General features: G+C 48.0%; 1 long non-coding RNA gene across 1 annotated transcript; it reads right to left on the bottom strand.

Moving 5' to 3' along the window:
* Positions 1-482: 482 nt before the first annotated feature.
* LOC134422765 (uncharacterized) lies at positions 483-6,871 on the bottom strand. Its single transcript, XR_010028925.1, has 3 exons — positions 6,722-6,871; positions 6,167-6,313; positions 483-773 (listed from the first exon to the last, which is right to left on the bottom strand). It is a non-coding gene; the product is annotated as an uncharacterized LOC134422765 (long non-coding RNA).
* Positions 6,872-14,199: the final 7,328 nt, after the last annotated feature.

The raw sequence follows: 14,199 nt of genomic DNA, 5'->3' as shown, positions 1-14,199 counted from the left end.
CATGAGTAGGGAAGACACTATCATCATTCCATGGGAAGGGCAGAAGACTGGGAACAGGTCCACCATGTCACCCTGCTGGTTTGATAACAGGGTTTTTTCATTGTGTTTTCTCTTTCTCAGAGTTTCAGGGACACACAAGAACCACTCATCCTCCAGGCCTGCACTCTGCCCTCAGCCCCAGCGTGACCAACCCACATGGAGCTGTCCAGGGTACACAGAGGAGCTTGCTGGGCAAACAGGAGGCTACAGCAGTGCAAACTTCTCCAACCTCTCCCCTAACCTCCTGCCCCAATCTCCGAAGGAAAACTAGTCCAATGGCAGGGTGAGGGAGGCGAGTGGAGTCCTGGTTCAGTCCCTGGCCTCTGCTGATGCTCCAAACCTCAGCCTGTCTTTAATACAGAACACCTTCCTGGTAAGATGCAGATAAAGACTGAGCCTCGCTAATCAAACTTAGCAACACAATGATCCAAATCAGGGGAAGCTCAAAGCACCAGGAAGGAAACACTTCATTTGAAAGAGGAGAAAAATCCAGATGAAAAGATCAGAAAGGACTCTCCAGGTCCTGGACTGTCCTAAGAGACTTGGGTACCATTTCTATATCCATCTGTGGGAAATAAACCTGTTTGGTCACCAAGGCACAGCCAGAGGGATTTCCCCACCTCATTGCCAGCAGCAGCAGCTCACAGTTTGGAGGATGGGTAGGTGGTCTGCTCCCACCAGACCACTTCTCACTCTTATTTCCAGACGAGCCAGCACTTGCTGCTACCAAGTGTCTGTTCTGCAATAAAGAGCAATAAACATGCCAGAGTAATTAATGTCTTAACAACTTATTACAATCCTCAGATAATTAATCACAAAAGCTAAACACGCTGTTTCACCCTCCTAATGTGTTAATGCTCTAATTATTATGCCTCAATTAGGGGAAAGTCAGCGCTCCTTGCTTGGGAGTGCATGTTTAATAAGGGAGCCGGAACGCAGGCGAGGCAGAGCGGGGAGCCAGGGGGTGAGGGGGGTGAAGGAAGAGGACACCATTTCTAATGAGGTTTCATGGCTGGCTCGAGGCACAGTATTGACAGCTCCTCTCTGGGATCTCACACGCCGCTGCACGTGGAACTGGGGGCCATCTGTGGCGGCTCCATGCTCCGCTTCCCCCCGGGATATTTATGGGAGCAGCAGCATGGGAGGGGCACAGGGCACTGGGGATGAGCAGCCACACCATGGTCTGGCCAGCAACAGGCAGGAAAGGCAGCAGCTCTCTCAGCAGTCATTCAAGGAGTGGTGGTCTCCTCCATCCTGCCCATTTCTTGCTCTGTTTCCAGGCAGACTGGCACTTGTCTGTAGCCATGATATTTTCTGAAAAATCCTTTCCTTGGGATTTTTCCTCCTGAGAAGCTGAGAGGCCTCAGGAACAAAACATAAACAATGGTTATCTGCTGCTGTGGAATGCAACAGGTGCATCTGTGATTGGTCTCATGTGGTTGTTTCTAATTAATGGCCAATCACAGTCAGCTGGCTCAGACACTCTGTCCGAGACACAAGCTTTTGTTGTCATTCTTCCTTTTGTATTCTAGCTAGCCTTCTGATGAAATCCTTTGTTCTGTTCTTTTAATATAGTTTTAATATAATATATATATATTAAAATAATAAATCAAGCCTTCTGAAACATGGAGTCAGATCCTCCCCTCATCCTCAGACCCCTGTGAACACTGTCACGCTTGTCACCACTCCCGACCCCTGCCAAGGCTCCCCACTGCCCGAGCCTCTCACCCAGTCCTGTTTCCATGGCACTCCTTGCCTCCTATCAAGCTAACTCTAGGACATCCATGGAGATGTTAGGAACAGCCCCCCAAAAACTGGGGTTACTCTTGGCATGTGACATATCAGCTTGTCAGAACCCAGGACATTGCTCTGGCTGCCCTGGGTGATTTGAGACCCTGGCACAGAGTCAAAAACACCTGTGCCTTTGATTTAAGCCCATGGAAACAATTACCAACTTTGTGTGAAGATTTACAAGCCACAAGAGTTTGAGTAGAATAATAGGCAATTTGTCACAGGGTGAAAAAGTAGAATTTTGGGGATTTAGAATGGGGGTTCAAGAGGCAAGATGGAGGAATCTGAGCATGCCCTGTCGTCCTTCTTCCTCTGCTGTGATGGTGGCACTTACGGATTGGTTTAGGGTAGAGACAGACTGTCTAACTTAGGTGATAGGTGTTGGAGAATTATTGTAAATAAAGTGCATGTAGTTCTTAGTATAAAAAGCTAACACCACCCAAGGGTGGTCACTGTGCCACGATTCGACCTGCTGGACAGATATTAACAGGTCAGAGAAAGAATGGAACAGATCAGAGAAAACAAACAACCTTGAAAAGCAGAACTGATGAATTTCAAAGACTTCTTTGGTCACAGGGCTGAGAAAAAGACTCTCTAATACCTCAAGAGTCACTTCAACCACAGAAACCTGAGATCAGCTCATCTGATTTCAGCCACTGCCTGGAGGTTTTCCACAAGTCCCTGCTGTCTGAAGGAACAGAAAGCCATGTCTCAAAGAGCACACCATTAAAAAATGCCTGGCTTATAGATGGGGAAACTGGGAGCCACAAAGGTGTCGGGATTTGTGGTGGTTACCAGCCATGAATCTGCCTTCCTGCCTAGCTCTGAGCCTTATGGGATGCTGGGAACTTCAGACAGAGGTTCTTGGTGAGGAGGAGCTAGAGCAGACCCTAAAGATGAATGTAGGGCCTGGACCCCTCAGCATGTGCATCCTTATGATACTTGTGTTTGGGAAAAACTTGTGAGACAAAGTGAAGTCAAGGCAAAAAATGGCATCACATCCATCCCACCCTGCAGAAGCAGTGACCCTAGAGAACAAAGGAATCATGGAACTGGCGCTGGAATCATGGAGCTCTGCAATGCAGCAGGTGTGGGAAGCAGGAACTGGGGCAGTGAGGCTCCAGATCTTGGTACCATACAGAAGAATGGCTGGAGCCCAAGTCTCCCCAACAAAGCCTATAAAAACTTCTTTTTCCAATAAAAAAAGAACTCCCCCGCTGAAGTGGGTCTTCACACACAAGAAAACTCTCCCTGAACCAGCCTGGTTTCTGTTCCATCCAAGCCTTTTTAAATTTCTCAGACAAATGAATCACCAGCAGCATTTCCAGCCTGGGTTTGACTGCAAAACTATTGCATTTCTCAAAGAAATAACACACTGTGTGGGTTTGGATGGTTCCCTCTGAGGAATAAGGGAGAGGGAATAAGAAACAAAACAAAGTAAAGCAACCTGGAGGGGACATGCATTTTAAAACCCATGAACAGTTTTAGCTTTCAAATAATCCAAATAAAGAAAAAAATGGTTCACATAGTTACTTCCACAAAAATAATTCTGTCACCTCTATTCTTTGGTGATGTCGCATGAAAAACAAAAGAAAATCTCTCCACCTCTGAGACACCAACCTGACAGCAGCTTGACTGCTGAAAAGGGGCTGATGCCTCCCCACAGGGCTCCAAAAGAGGATTTGTGTGTTGGGCCTCTCTGCATGCTGCTTTCTGTTCCAGCACGAGGCCTGACCTGTCCAGACTCTGCTCCTTCTCTTCACAGAGGATCATTTCAGACATCCACCTCTAGTTCCCTGCCCTGGGCTGGGGGCATCACAGCTCCTTATCTCAGCAGCTCCCCTTGGCTCTGTGAGCTGCTGCATGGACATTCCAGAACCCACCCAACCTGCAGAACCTGACCATCAAAACCACGGAGCTCTGAGCAAACACAGCCTCATTAGGAAGATATACAAGGGATATTATATGTTTTTAGGAATTAAAAGATATTTTTGCTGTTGTTTTCACTGACCTGTAGAGCAGAAAGTTTTCTATGGATGTTGGTATCTGTGCTGAAGGTGCTCAGACTCTTGCCTTATTTTTTTCCAAACATACAATCCAACTCCCTCAGACACTGCAAGAAAGTGGCTGACTGCTTTTGTGCCTCTCCCTTCTCACCACCACCAGTCACCTGAAAATATGGGGCATTACTTCTAGTCTGGGGCTAGCAATTCTGGATTGGTTATACTAGATTTGACTGACTCCAAAGTGTGTCAAGTCAGCTGAATATCCAGTGCCAAACATTCTGGAGAAGTTGCCTGGCTCGTGTTAGCATGCTGAGGGGTTGGAAAAAGCTGTTTACCTAGAAGAGAGCAGTAACACGCAGCTGTGCCTCTTTACACCTTTCCTACCTGAACGGAGGATAAGTTTTTTGGAGCAAGTCACTGCCCCAACAGCCCAAGATCTGCTCCCAAAGCAGCTCACACAAAACACCTGCAGCCAGCAACTGTGTGCTCACATTGCCAGAGCCCTGCAGCAGGGCTTGGATGGGGAGGGCAGCCTCTGGAGAAGAGCGGATGAATAACAAGAATATATAAAATATGTAGTGGCTGTTGGAGAAACCAGCATCACTGCTTCCCAGAAAAAGACAGGCAGCCTGAGGGGATTGGAGGGCTGGACAGTAAAGCTGGTGCCAAATGAGCCCAGATGCCCCAGCCCCAACCCTAGAGCCCTCTCCAGCAACTTTCCTGAGCTCAGCTTACCCCCTCCCTCTGCCCCCTGCCTTTAAGACAGCGTGCAGCACGACAGCTGGGAAACCCAATCTGGTCCAAATTTTGTTACAACCCTGCTGGTTTTTATTCTTGTTTACCAGCATTAATTTTAATGGCTTTCCCTACATTAACTTTGTCCTGAACCAGTTGGAGGAAAATTCCTGCTCACTTGCCTTCTGGAGAACAGACTGGGTAATTTTCCCTTGTCATTTAACAGCCTGCCTGGGCTGCTCAGGAATGACAGCCACACTGGAGGGCAATAAACTCCCCAAGGCTGGGGGAGGAGCATTTACATATCCCTGAACACACTGCCCCTTCTTTGCTCACTCTGGGTCTTGGCTTGTGCTGGCCCAGCAAGTGGAAATTCCTTCCTCCTGTTCAGCATGGAAAGGAACTTTCTGAGCCTGATGGAAATTTCTTCCTCCTCCTTTTCAACATGGAAGGGAGCTACAGAGCCTGCACCAAAGCTTCCAGACAAAGTGGCAACCTCCCCAAGTCTGGGCAGCTTTGGGCTGGGTTTGCCAGCAGCCAGTTGAGTCTCATTTTCCCTGGGAATCACTAAAAATGCCTGTAAAACAGTCTGGGGAAAGATAACGGCACTAGAACATGCATGGAGAATGTTTCAGAGAATTGGGGAGCAGGAAGATGCCTCTGCTCTGCAATGCCCAACTCTGCCCATGCTGGCAGAGCTGGGCACCATCCAACAGACAGTTTCTCTGTGCGTCCCTTGTGTACAGCAGGGAGCAGAAATGAGGATGAGGCAGTGCCTGACCCCTCTCTCATCTCTGTTCCTTGCAGCCACCATCCTGTAGGAGACATCACAACTCCATCCAGGCTGTCTCTGACAGAGAAAGAAAGATTGTCCTTCCCTCTGCTCACCAGATGCTGAGTGTGGTCTCACTCCTCTCTCCAGCACAGAGAGGTGTGGTGGCTCTGACCATGGAAAAGAAGGTTAAGGAAGGAAAAGAAACACTCAGGTCTTTCTGCACCTTTCTCTCCCCATGAAAAAACAAGCTAACAGATCTCTCCACCAAAAAAATGCTAGGGTCTGATTCAGGCATCTTTTCAAAATTTTCTGTCTCTGCCAGCATAAAAAAGGAATATGGCTAGAGCAAGTGAAGTTATTTGTTGTGTCACATGATGCCCATACTTTAAAAGTACAGATGTTCCCTCCATGCTCCAAGGGGTGATTTGGAAGACAGAGGACTCAGAAACTCCTACTCCATCCAAGCACAAGCACCTGGGCTGCTGTAGAGGGAGGGTTGCCATGGAAAGATGAGGAAGGCAGCAGTGAGGTGGCTGGAGTATTCCCACCAATTATGAAGAATTTTGACTGCTCTGCTGTGTTTCCTGCAACAGCCTAGCAACCACCCCTGAAGTGTTTCTTGCATGTCAGAGAAGCCTTAAGCAGGGTCACACACCCAGAAAGCTGCAGGAGCAGGGAGGGCTGGGTCTGCAGGCAAAGCCCTCTGGGCATGGACACCTCATTTCCTGCTCCAGGAAACTCCTGCACGAGGGACAGGCAGTTGGATGGACATCAGAGCAGCAAGAAGGAGAAGAGCTGAAAAAGAAACTAGAAGTCCCACCTTCATGGGGCAGAGCAGGGCAGCTTGCCATTGCTCAGTTCAGGGTAGAGAATTCACATCAATGGCAATCTCTTCTACAGACAAGTGAACTTGTCCATAGGTTCACTTCAGAGGCACTGCTTCCACCTGGACTCCTCCTACTCTGACCTAATAAAACAGAAGAAACAAGAGCTGCAAGATACTTTGCACTGAGAGGTTTCAAGATTGAGAGGCCACAGCATCCTACCCTCCTGCAGTCCCTGAGACAATGAAAAGGCAGATCTTCCACATGTGCCATTCTGGCCTCTTCCACAAGAAGGCCACTTCCAGCTGACAAAGAACAGCTTCTGCCCATTCATTAAGTTCTTGGCATTAACCAATTTCTCTCCAAGCAAGCCATAAAACCCAAAGCTGCATGCAAGGAGCATCCTAAAATATCCTTGTAAATCTCAGCCACCACACTCATTAATTACAACCCAGTGATAGTTCAGGCCATTAGTTCTGGCTGATAACTTCATTTATTCCCACGTTAATGCTTGATGTCAGTGGTTATCTCATTACCACTCTATTACTTACCCACTTAATCCATCACTGCAAGCCAGGCCAGACAGGAGGAGCAGAGCTTGCCCTGCATCTGTTGGGAGATGCATCAAGTGCAGAGCACCCAGGAGTCACAAACAAAGCACTTGTCATCTGCAGCTGAGCTTACAACCATTAAGAGGAGGAAATGACACAGATGAGTGTTGTCAGGAACACAGACACATTCCAACATTGAAAAATTGTGGATATTGAGGATTGGGCTACCTGTTAAATCATAGCCAAAAGCTTTGGAAAGAATGGAGGCAGTATTAGCAGTCATGAAGAAAAATTATATTAGCTCTGCCCTCCTCCTCCTGGGACTCTCATTCCTCCAGACCCCAGGTTAGATTCAAACCTGTTAGGCAGTTTGAAATGGCAACTTAAAGTATGGGCACTGGGAGCTGCTACCTGCTGAATGCTCCAGAAAACACAGGCATCACTGCAGAGACCATGAGCCCCGAGTGTCAGTGAAAATACACCTTAAATGTGTACAGATACAATAGTTCTTAGCATTCCCACACGAACCCAGCTGGAGCTCCTCTTGTGTGGTGAGCAGGCACTTCCAAAAATGTGCTTTATTGCATTTACTCCACCCCTGCCTGTCCAGGACTTGCTCCACCTGCTGAGCCCATCCCATGGGTCTGACAAGGGTGTTTCAGCCTAGTGAGACCCTCAGCCTTTCCCTGTCACATTCTCTCCTTCTTTCCCCAAACAGTCTTGCTGGAGACAGCATTTCAATCTTCTCCTGCTTGACCCAGAAAAAGGGGAGCTGTTTGCATGTTAGCAGGCTGTGAAACCAAGCTGTGAGCTGGGGAAAGGGTTCAGAGAGACGTCTCCCTTGCAGAACACAGCTTCTCTCCAGAGCAAGCAAAGCACTTCTGCTCCACCCCAGTGTGATGCCCACACAATATCAGGGCAGGTGGCTGGTTTTCCCTGCCCCCAAATGACATGATACAGGACTGGAATCCTCTAAAGCAGGAGAAGCTGATGCCACAAAAGCAAGGTAGAAAAAGACGACACAGCTCCAAGATCATGTCAGTAGTGAAATATCAATGATTTCCTCTGTGATCAGTAACCCCCCTCCAGCTAACGTGCCCATGCTGGCAGAAGCAGGCTCCGAATGGTGCCGTGCCAGAAGGACTGACAGGGCAAGCCTGCAAGATGCCACAATCAGATGTAATTAAAACACCTTTGCTGCCCTGCTTTCCATTCTCTCAGCAATAAAATCCATTACAGAATTCAGTTAGAAAATGATTTAAAATGTCCCTGAAGCCAAGTTGTTGACACCAGCGTAGACAGATGGATTTTGATACACCCTTGATTAAACAGCTTTCTGCAAAAGGCAAAGAGGGCAGGAAGGGAGCTGGGTGATGAGCTGGAGGACCATCCTAGAAACAGGGGCTATTCCCCAGGGAAAACAAGTGCTGCTGGAGGAGAAAGATGCCCCATCAACCAGCCAGAGGCTAAAACAGCCTCATCCCCCTGGGAATCAGGCTGCAATCCTCTGCTCCAGTACCAGGCTCCTGTCCCTGTGCTTCCTGCTCACAGTCAGGCTGGCAACACCACACACATCACTTTTTCTAGCCTCTGATTAAAGGATGCAGGGAAAACAAACAACAGAAAGCCTCACACAGTGCTCAGCCTCTAGCAGGGCCAGCAATACTTCCATTTCCCATGGAGTTACACATCCCAGTGGGATTCTGCAGGATGCAGTAGGGGACTGTCTCCAAGAACAGTTTTCCCCAGAGGCATTCATGACATCTCTGTTCCTCATTCTCTCACACACAGATGCTCTTGCACTGATAAGGATTGAAGTCCTTTGGCACAGAGGGGCAAAGATAAAATCTTCTCCCTGGCCATCTATTTATATCAAGCTGGTAGGAGCTCGTTATCTTGAAGGTCTCTGACATACAGAGCTGCAATCAGCCATCAGGGTGGAAAGTGATTAGGGGTGGGCAAAAAGGAGCCAAAACCACATTAACCCTCTTTTCTCAGGGAAAAAAGGCAAGAAGGAAGGGTGCTATAACCGAGTGCGGGCAGCTGCCCTGTCCAGCTCTTGGAGAGAAGAAATCCAGGTGGGACAGAGGGTTTAAGCACAGCTCAGAGAACAACCTGAAGAGCCAGGGCTGAGGGGAAACACCTCTTGAGCAAGCACAGAGGCTCTGCAGGCCAGGAACGCTGCAGGCACAGGTGTGAGTTGTGGAGCTACACAAACCACTGACCACTGCTTACCAAATGCTCTGAAGCTGCTGTGACCTGGCAGCAGAGGTTTGCAGGCATGTCCCATGAAAAAAGGGGCTTTCCCATCCCATTCCTCAGGCTTTGTGTGCAAAGATGTTTGACCAAAGGCTCCAGATCAGGAAGGAATTATAAATCAGAAAGTATAAGACACTCAGTCCCACCAGCTCCTGCAGTAATAAAGCCCCTGGTCCATGCACAACATTAATATCTCATTACTAATGTACATCTGATGGTTCAAATTTCCCCTGCTCCCTCCCATGGCCTGAAAGAAACTGAAGCAAGCAGCGAGAACCTTCTTATTAAATAATAAGCATCTACCTTATTATTTCTCTGGAACTTGCCTGTGAGTGCAAACCTGACACTTGGGAGCCCTCGGCTGCTTCATTTCATAGGCAGTTTGAGACTGAGGTGGCTTCTGGGGCCAGCCCTGTGTTCACAAGCACAGTACCACTGATCCTCAGACCTGCAAACAGCTGAGGGGCTGCTGGGATCCCTTCTGAGCCATCAGAAATTCAGCCTCAAGTTAAACCAAGGCACAGCCCAGGCACTGCTGCAGCTCCACCTTCCCTGCAGCCACTCGGTCTGGGTAAGGATAATCTTGTTTCCAGCAAGAAAGCAAGGGTTTGAAAAACATGCTCACCAGTGCATTTCAATTATCCACGTTTTTAAACACTGTTTCACACTCCATGAGAGTACAATCACACCTCAGACAGGGCTGCCTCTTCACAGGGTATCACAGCCACTCTGTTTTTTGCAACAGACCCTGTTTTTGCACCGGGGAAAGGCTGGGGGGGAAGAACCTTTATCCTAAGGATGCCTTAAGCAAAGTCTCACATCTTTTAAAACACAGTGAGAAGGTCACATTTATTGCTAAGCAACTTTTCTCTTCCAAAAGTCATGGCCCAAAACTTACCATGGCTGTGTAACACAGAGCTGAGGGAGGGGCTGGTCCTTGCCCTGGTCTCTGACAGCTGAGCCTTTTATTCCCCCTGCAAACAAACCACATCAGCTGAGCACCACCAGGGAAGTAGCAGGACCAGAGCAAATTCCCAGAAAAAGCCTTGGCAGTGTTCCTCCTGCTCTGTGAGATGGAGTAATGGAGCACGACACATGGAGCAACAGAAGCTGAACAATGCACGTGTTCCTGCAAGGAGAATGAGCAATATTAGAGGGGAGAGGAAGGCACTTGCTAACAAATATTTATTAAAACACAATCTTATCTTCATCCGACCCTCATTCTGGTTAAAGAAAAAGGGACAGGCTGCCATCACTGCTGGGGCACCCAGGCAATGTCACTGACCATCCTGTAGATAATTGCCCAGGAGCTCCCACAGCCACCTTGTCACCTTCCCTCCAGCAGCCTGGGATGTGTCACTTTAAGTCACCCCCCCCCAGCCATGGCAGGGAGGGTCTTTGGGGTCCCTTCCAACCCAAACCATTTGAGGATTCTATGGTTGGTTTTAACTCTCCAGGCTCCCAGAGTCCTCTGACACAGTCAGAGCATCTCCCAGTCCTGACCAGCCAGCTCACTGTGCCCTCTTGTCATCTTATTGCAGGGGTTCCATACTGCTGTCTCCTTATCACAAGAGTCTCATACCTTGGTGTTTCTTGTGGGCAGCTCCTCAGAGCACTGACTCTTCTTCACAAAGCAGCCAAATGACTCCAGTCCCCCTCTCACCCAGCCATCCCACTCTTTCATAGCATCTTCTTCTCATTGCTTACAGCTGTGGCCTGTTAAAGTCAGGCCTGTTCCTGATCTTTGATAACTGGCCCAGCAGCAACTCCTTAGGGGTAAGATTACTTTCTACACTATCTTTATTTTCTTATATTCTGTCCCCCTACATGGCCTGTCAGAAGGACACTCAAGTCCTGCACCCCCACAGATCTCCTTGCACCCACATGCCTTCCACAGAGATCACCTAGGGATGTGCTTCCTTCCCATTCCCGCTAGCCAGCATGCTCCATTGTCCTGGTTCAGGACATCCATAAAGAGGATGGGAAAATCTCCTGATCTCAGTGGTATTTGGGGGCTTCAAAACCCAACAAGTTTAGGCCCCAAGTGTGCCTGACCTGCTAACAGCTACAGCACTTCACAGGAGCACAGGGAATCATGGTTTGGGTTGGAAGGGACCTTAAAGATCATCTAGTTTCAAGCCCAAGCTGTGGGTAGGGATAGTTTCTATTAGACCAGGGTTTAGAGACCATAAGAATAAGAAATTTTGGGAAATCTCGACGTGTGCCAAATGGCTGGACAGGCTCCTGAAATGGCTCAGCAAGCAATGAGCTTGGTGCAATGTCCCCATCAGTCACTGGCTATCAAGCCTAATCCCATGGCATAATAACATTCCTTGGGTATGCTTTACATTTAAAAAGTAATGAAGAACCAGGGTGGAAAAAAGGCTGTGATGGAAGGGAAGAGTTGAAATTCAACCCCTGTAAGAAGCCCTAAAGACAAAAGCACATTTCACATTCTGCAATCTGTAAGAGAGTTGATTTTCTGTTCCTCAGCTTCAATCACCTCTTTGCTAGTGAGATTTGGCACTAGCCCAGGTCTCCTGAGGAAGCAGAGGCAAGGATTTTCCGAAGGATTTGTCACCCACATCTCCTCCCACAGCGCTTCCTTGGGATTTTTTTAATGAGCAAGGCCCTCTTTTGAAAAAAAATCTGCCTTTAAAAGATGAGGCCATGCCCATGAGAAACCCCAGGGCAATATTTCTACCTCAACCCCACCTCCAAGCCTCCTGCTTGCCTGCAAGCCCTGCTGCCCTCCACCTGCTTAAGGAGGATGTTTTCATTATTGTTCAATTTGCAGTGAGTTTAGCTTAACGTCCTTCATTGGATTATTTTTATATTTAATGTCCTCTCCTCTCCTCCTCTTCTTTTTATAGACTGGTAATCCAAGTCCCTTGGCAAGGCTGAGTAATCTTGATCAGATTTTAATCAAAGTAAGCCAGATCCTCAGCTGCCAGTATTGATGCATCTGCCTTTAAATATTTGAACGATGCTGATTTACCCCAGCGAGGCGCAGGCTCCATCCGTTCAGGAAATTTAAATTCCTTCCCAGGCATCAAGCTAAAACAACAAGACAGAACAAGCAACCTGCTGCGAAGGGGTTTTAGTTTATAAAACCAATACCCAGGATTTCAGAACTAAATGAAAATCTGAGATAATCCCTCCCCAAATCCAGCCTGGGAAAAGCACTCCGGACAGATAAGTATCAAGTAACTTCTTAAAACACACTTTTTCCTTTTATAAAAGCTTTCATCAAGTCAGAGCCAAAGGGAAATTACCCACAAGGCCTCATTCCTTGACATGACCCAGAGAATTCATGTTTTCCACTCTTAGCAAATGCTTATTTTACCCAGGCAGGCTTTCTCCAGGATGGGCCTGCTTCTGCTTTGTTCAGCAATGACCCTTGCACCTCTGCCAAACCCCAAGCATCCAAAATCAGTATATTAGTTGGAAAATAATGAGATTTCTGGAATACAAAATGTTGGCTCCATTTTCCTCACCTTTAAAGATGACATCTGCCAGCTTCCCTCCACAGATTAGAAAGCAAAACAAAAAGCACTTAGATGAAAAAGAGCCTCATCTAATCGCCTGGCTCCAGGAGATGAGTTTGACATACAGACAGGGGCTGTCCCACAGAACTTGTGGTGCCCAAGTGGTGCCAGAAATAGATTATTGCCTCAAATACACTGCTGAAAGCAAGACAAGCCAGTTATCCTGATTTCCTTACCCAGCTGGGGGTGAGCTCCTCAGAAACAAGAGGGATTTCTCAGGTTCTCTGAGACAGGTGTTACACAAGCATCACCTGAGGAGTTGTAACTCCAGACCCTCAGAATACATCTGCATTTCCATGCCTACTGCTAGAATGCTGTAAGGTCTCTAGGGTGTGTCAGATCCATGCCCAGTCCTGAACAGGAGGAGAACAACTCAAGGATCCCAGTCCTTCCTTCCCTCAGGAGGTTCAGGGCTGCTTTTCCAGCTGCTGGCTGGACCCCTCTTCCTTCCCCCTCCAGCCAGGCTGGCCTACAAGCAACCATAACAAATTCTCTCTTGTTCATGACTCTCATTTGCCATCCTGCTTCACAAGCAATGCCTCAGCTTTGCCCTCCACACCCCAAAGTCAAGAAGGAGGAACAAGACCAATGAGGAGCAGCTGAGGGAGCCGGGGCTCTTTAACCAGGAGAAAAAGAGCCCTTGGGGGGATCTGCTCACTCTCCACAATTCCCCAATTAGCCAGGTAGGGGTCAAGCTCTGCCCCCAGGGAATAAGGATGGGACAAGAGGAAGTGGCCTCAAGCTGTGCCAAGGGAGGTGAAGATTGGATATTTGGAGAAATTTCTTCACTGAAAGGGTGTTCAAGCACTGGAACAGGCAAACCAGGAAAATGGTGGAATCACCATCCTTAGATATGTTCAAAAAACCTGTGGATGTGGCACCTGGGGACATATATTAGTCCACAAGACACTTGGGGGCTTTTAACTGCTGGGTTAACAGCTTGACTTGATGATCTAAGAGGTCTTTTCCAACATAATGAGTTCTACTAGTTTATAATCAGCCTCATGCAACAGCCCAGCTGCTGAACTGCACTTGGATCCATACCATGTCCTCCATGCAAGTCCAGGAAAAGCAGTGACCATTCTGCCGAGCAAATACTGCCGGATTAGGTGCTGCCTTGAGAGAGACAAAGCCATGGCACAGTGCCCTTAAGATGTTATTACTCAGTAAGGGGACCAAAAATGAGCTGGGCCTTAGAAAAACATGAAGTCTGCTGATGGTTGTAAGGATAAATTACAGAAAAGCAGAACTAGGGATGGAGAAAAACCAAGGGCTTTGTTTCTTTCCCCATGGCTGTTCCACAGTTCTGTGAGGAGAAGAGCGCTCCAGTGGACACAACCCCACCAATTTCACCATTAGCAGGCACATTAAACCAGGCTGTGAACAGTCTCATGAAGGAAAGTAGAGGGGTTAACAAGCTCCAGCTCCTGCAAGCAGCAGGCATCTTTTGTCCTTTCCCATTAGCTCACCCGAGCATCCCTGATCCGAGACACAGGCTCCTACAGCAGATGGCCTTATTAGTGTCCCTGTGTGGTGACAAGGAGACCACCACAGGTGGCCCAGACAGAGACCAAAGCACTTCACCCCACTTGCCCCAAAATAGGTTCAAGATCATGCCAAGGGCAGCCAGGATCAGAGCACAGAAAGATGTCAGGCGCAAGTGGTCCAAGT

Source organism: Melospiza melodia, chromosome 11 (genome assembly GCF_035770615.1).
Source record: "Melospiza melodia melodia isolate bMelMel2 chromosome 11, bMelMel2.pri, whole genome shotgun sequence".
Lineage (NCBI taxonomy): Eukaryota > Metazoa > Chordata > Aves > Passeriformes > Passerellidae > Melospiza > Melospiza melodia.
This window is presented reverse-complemented; position numbering and strand designations above follow the sequence as displayed.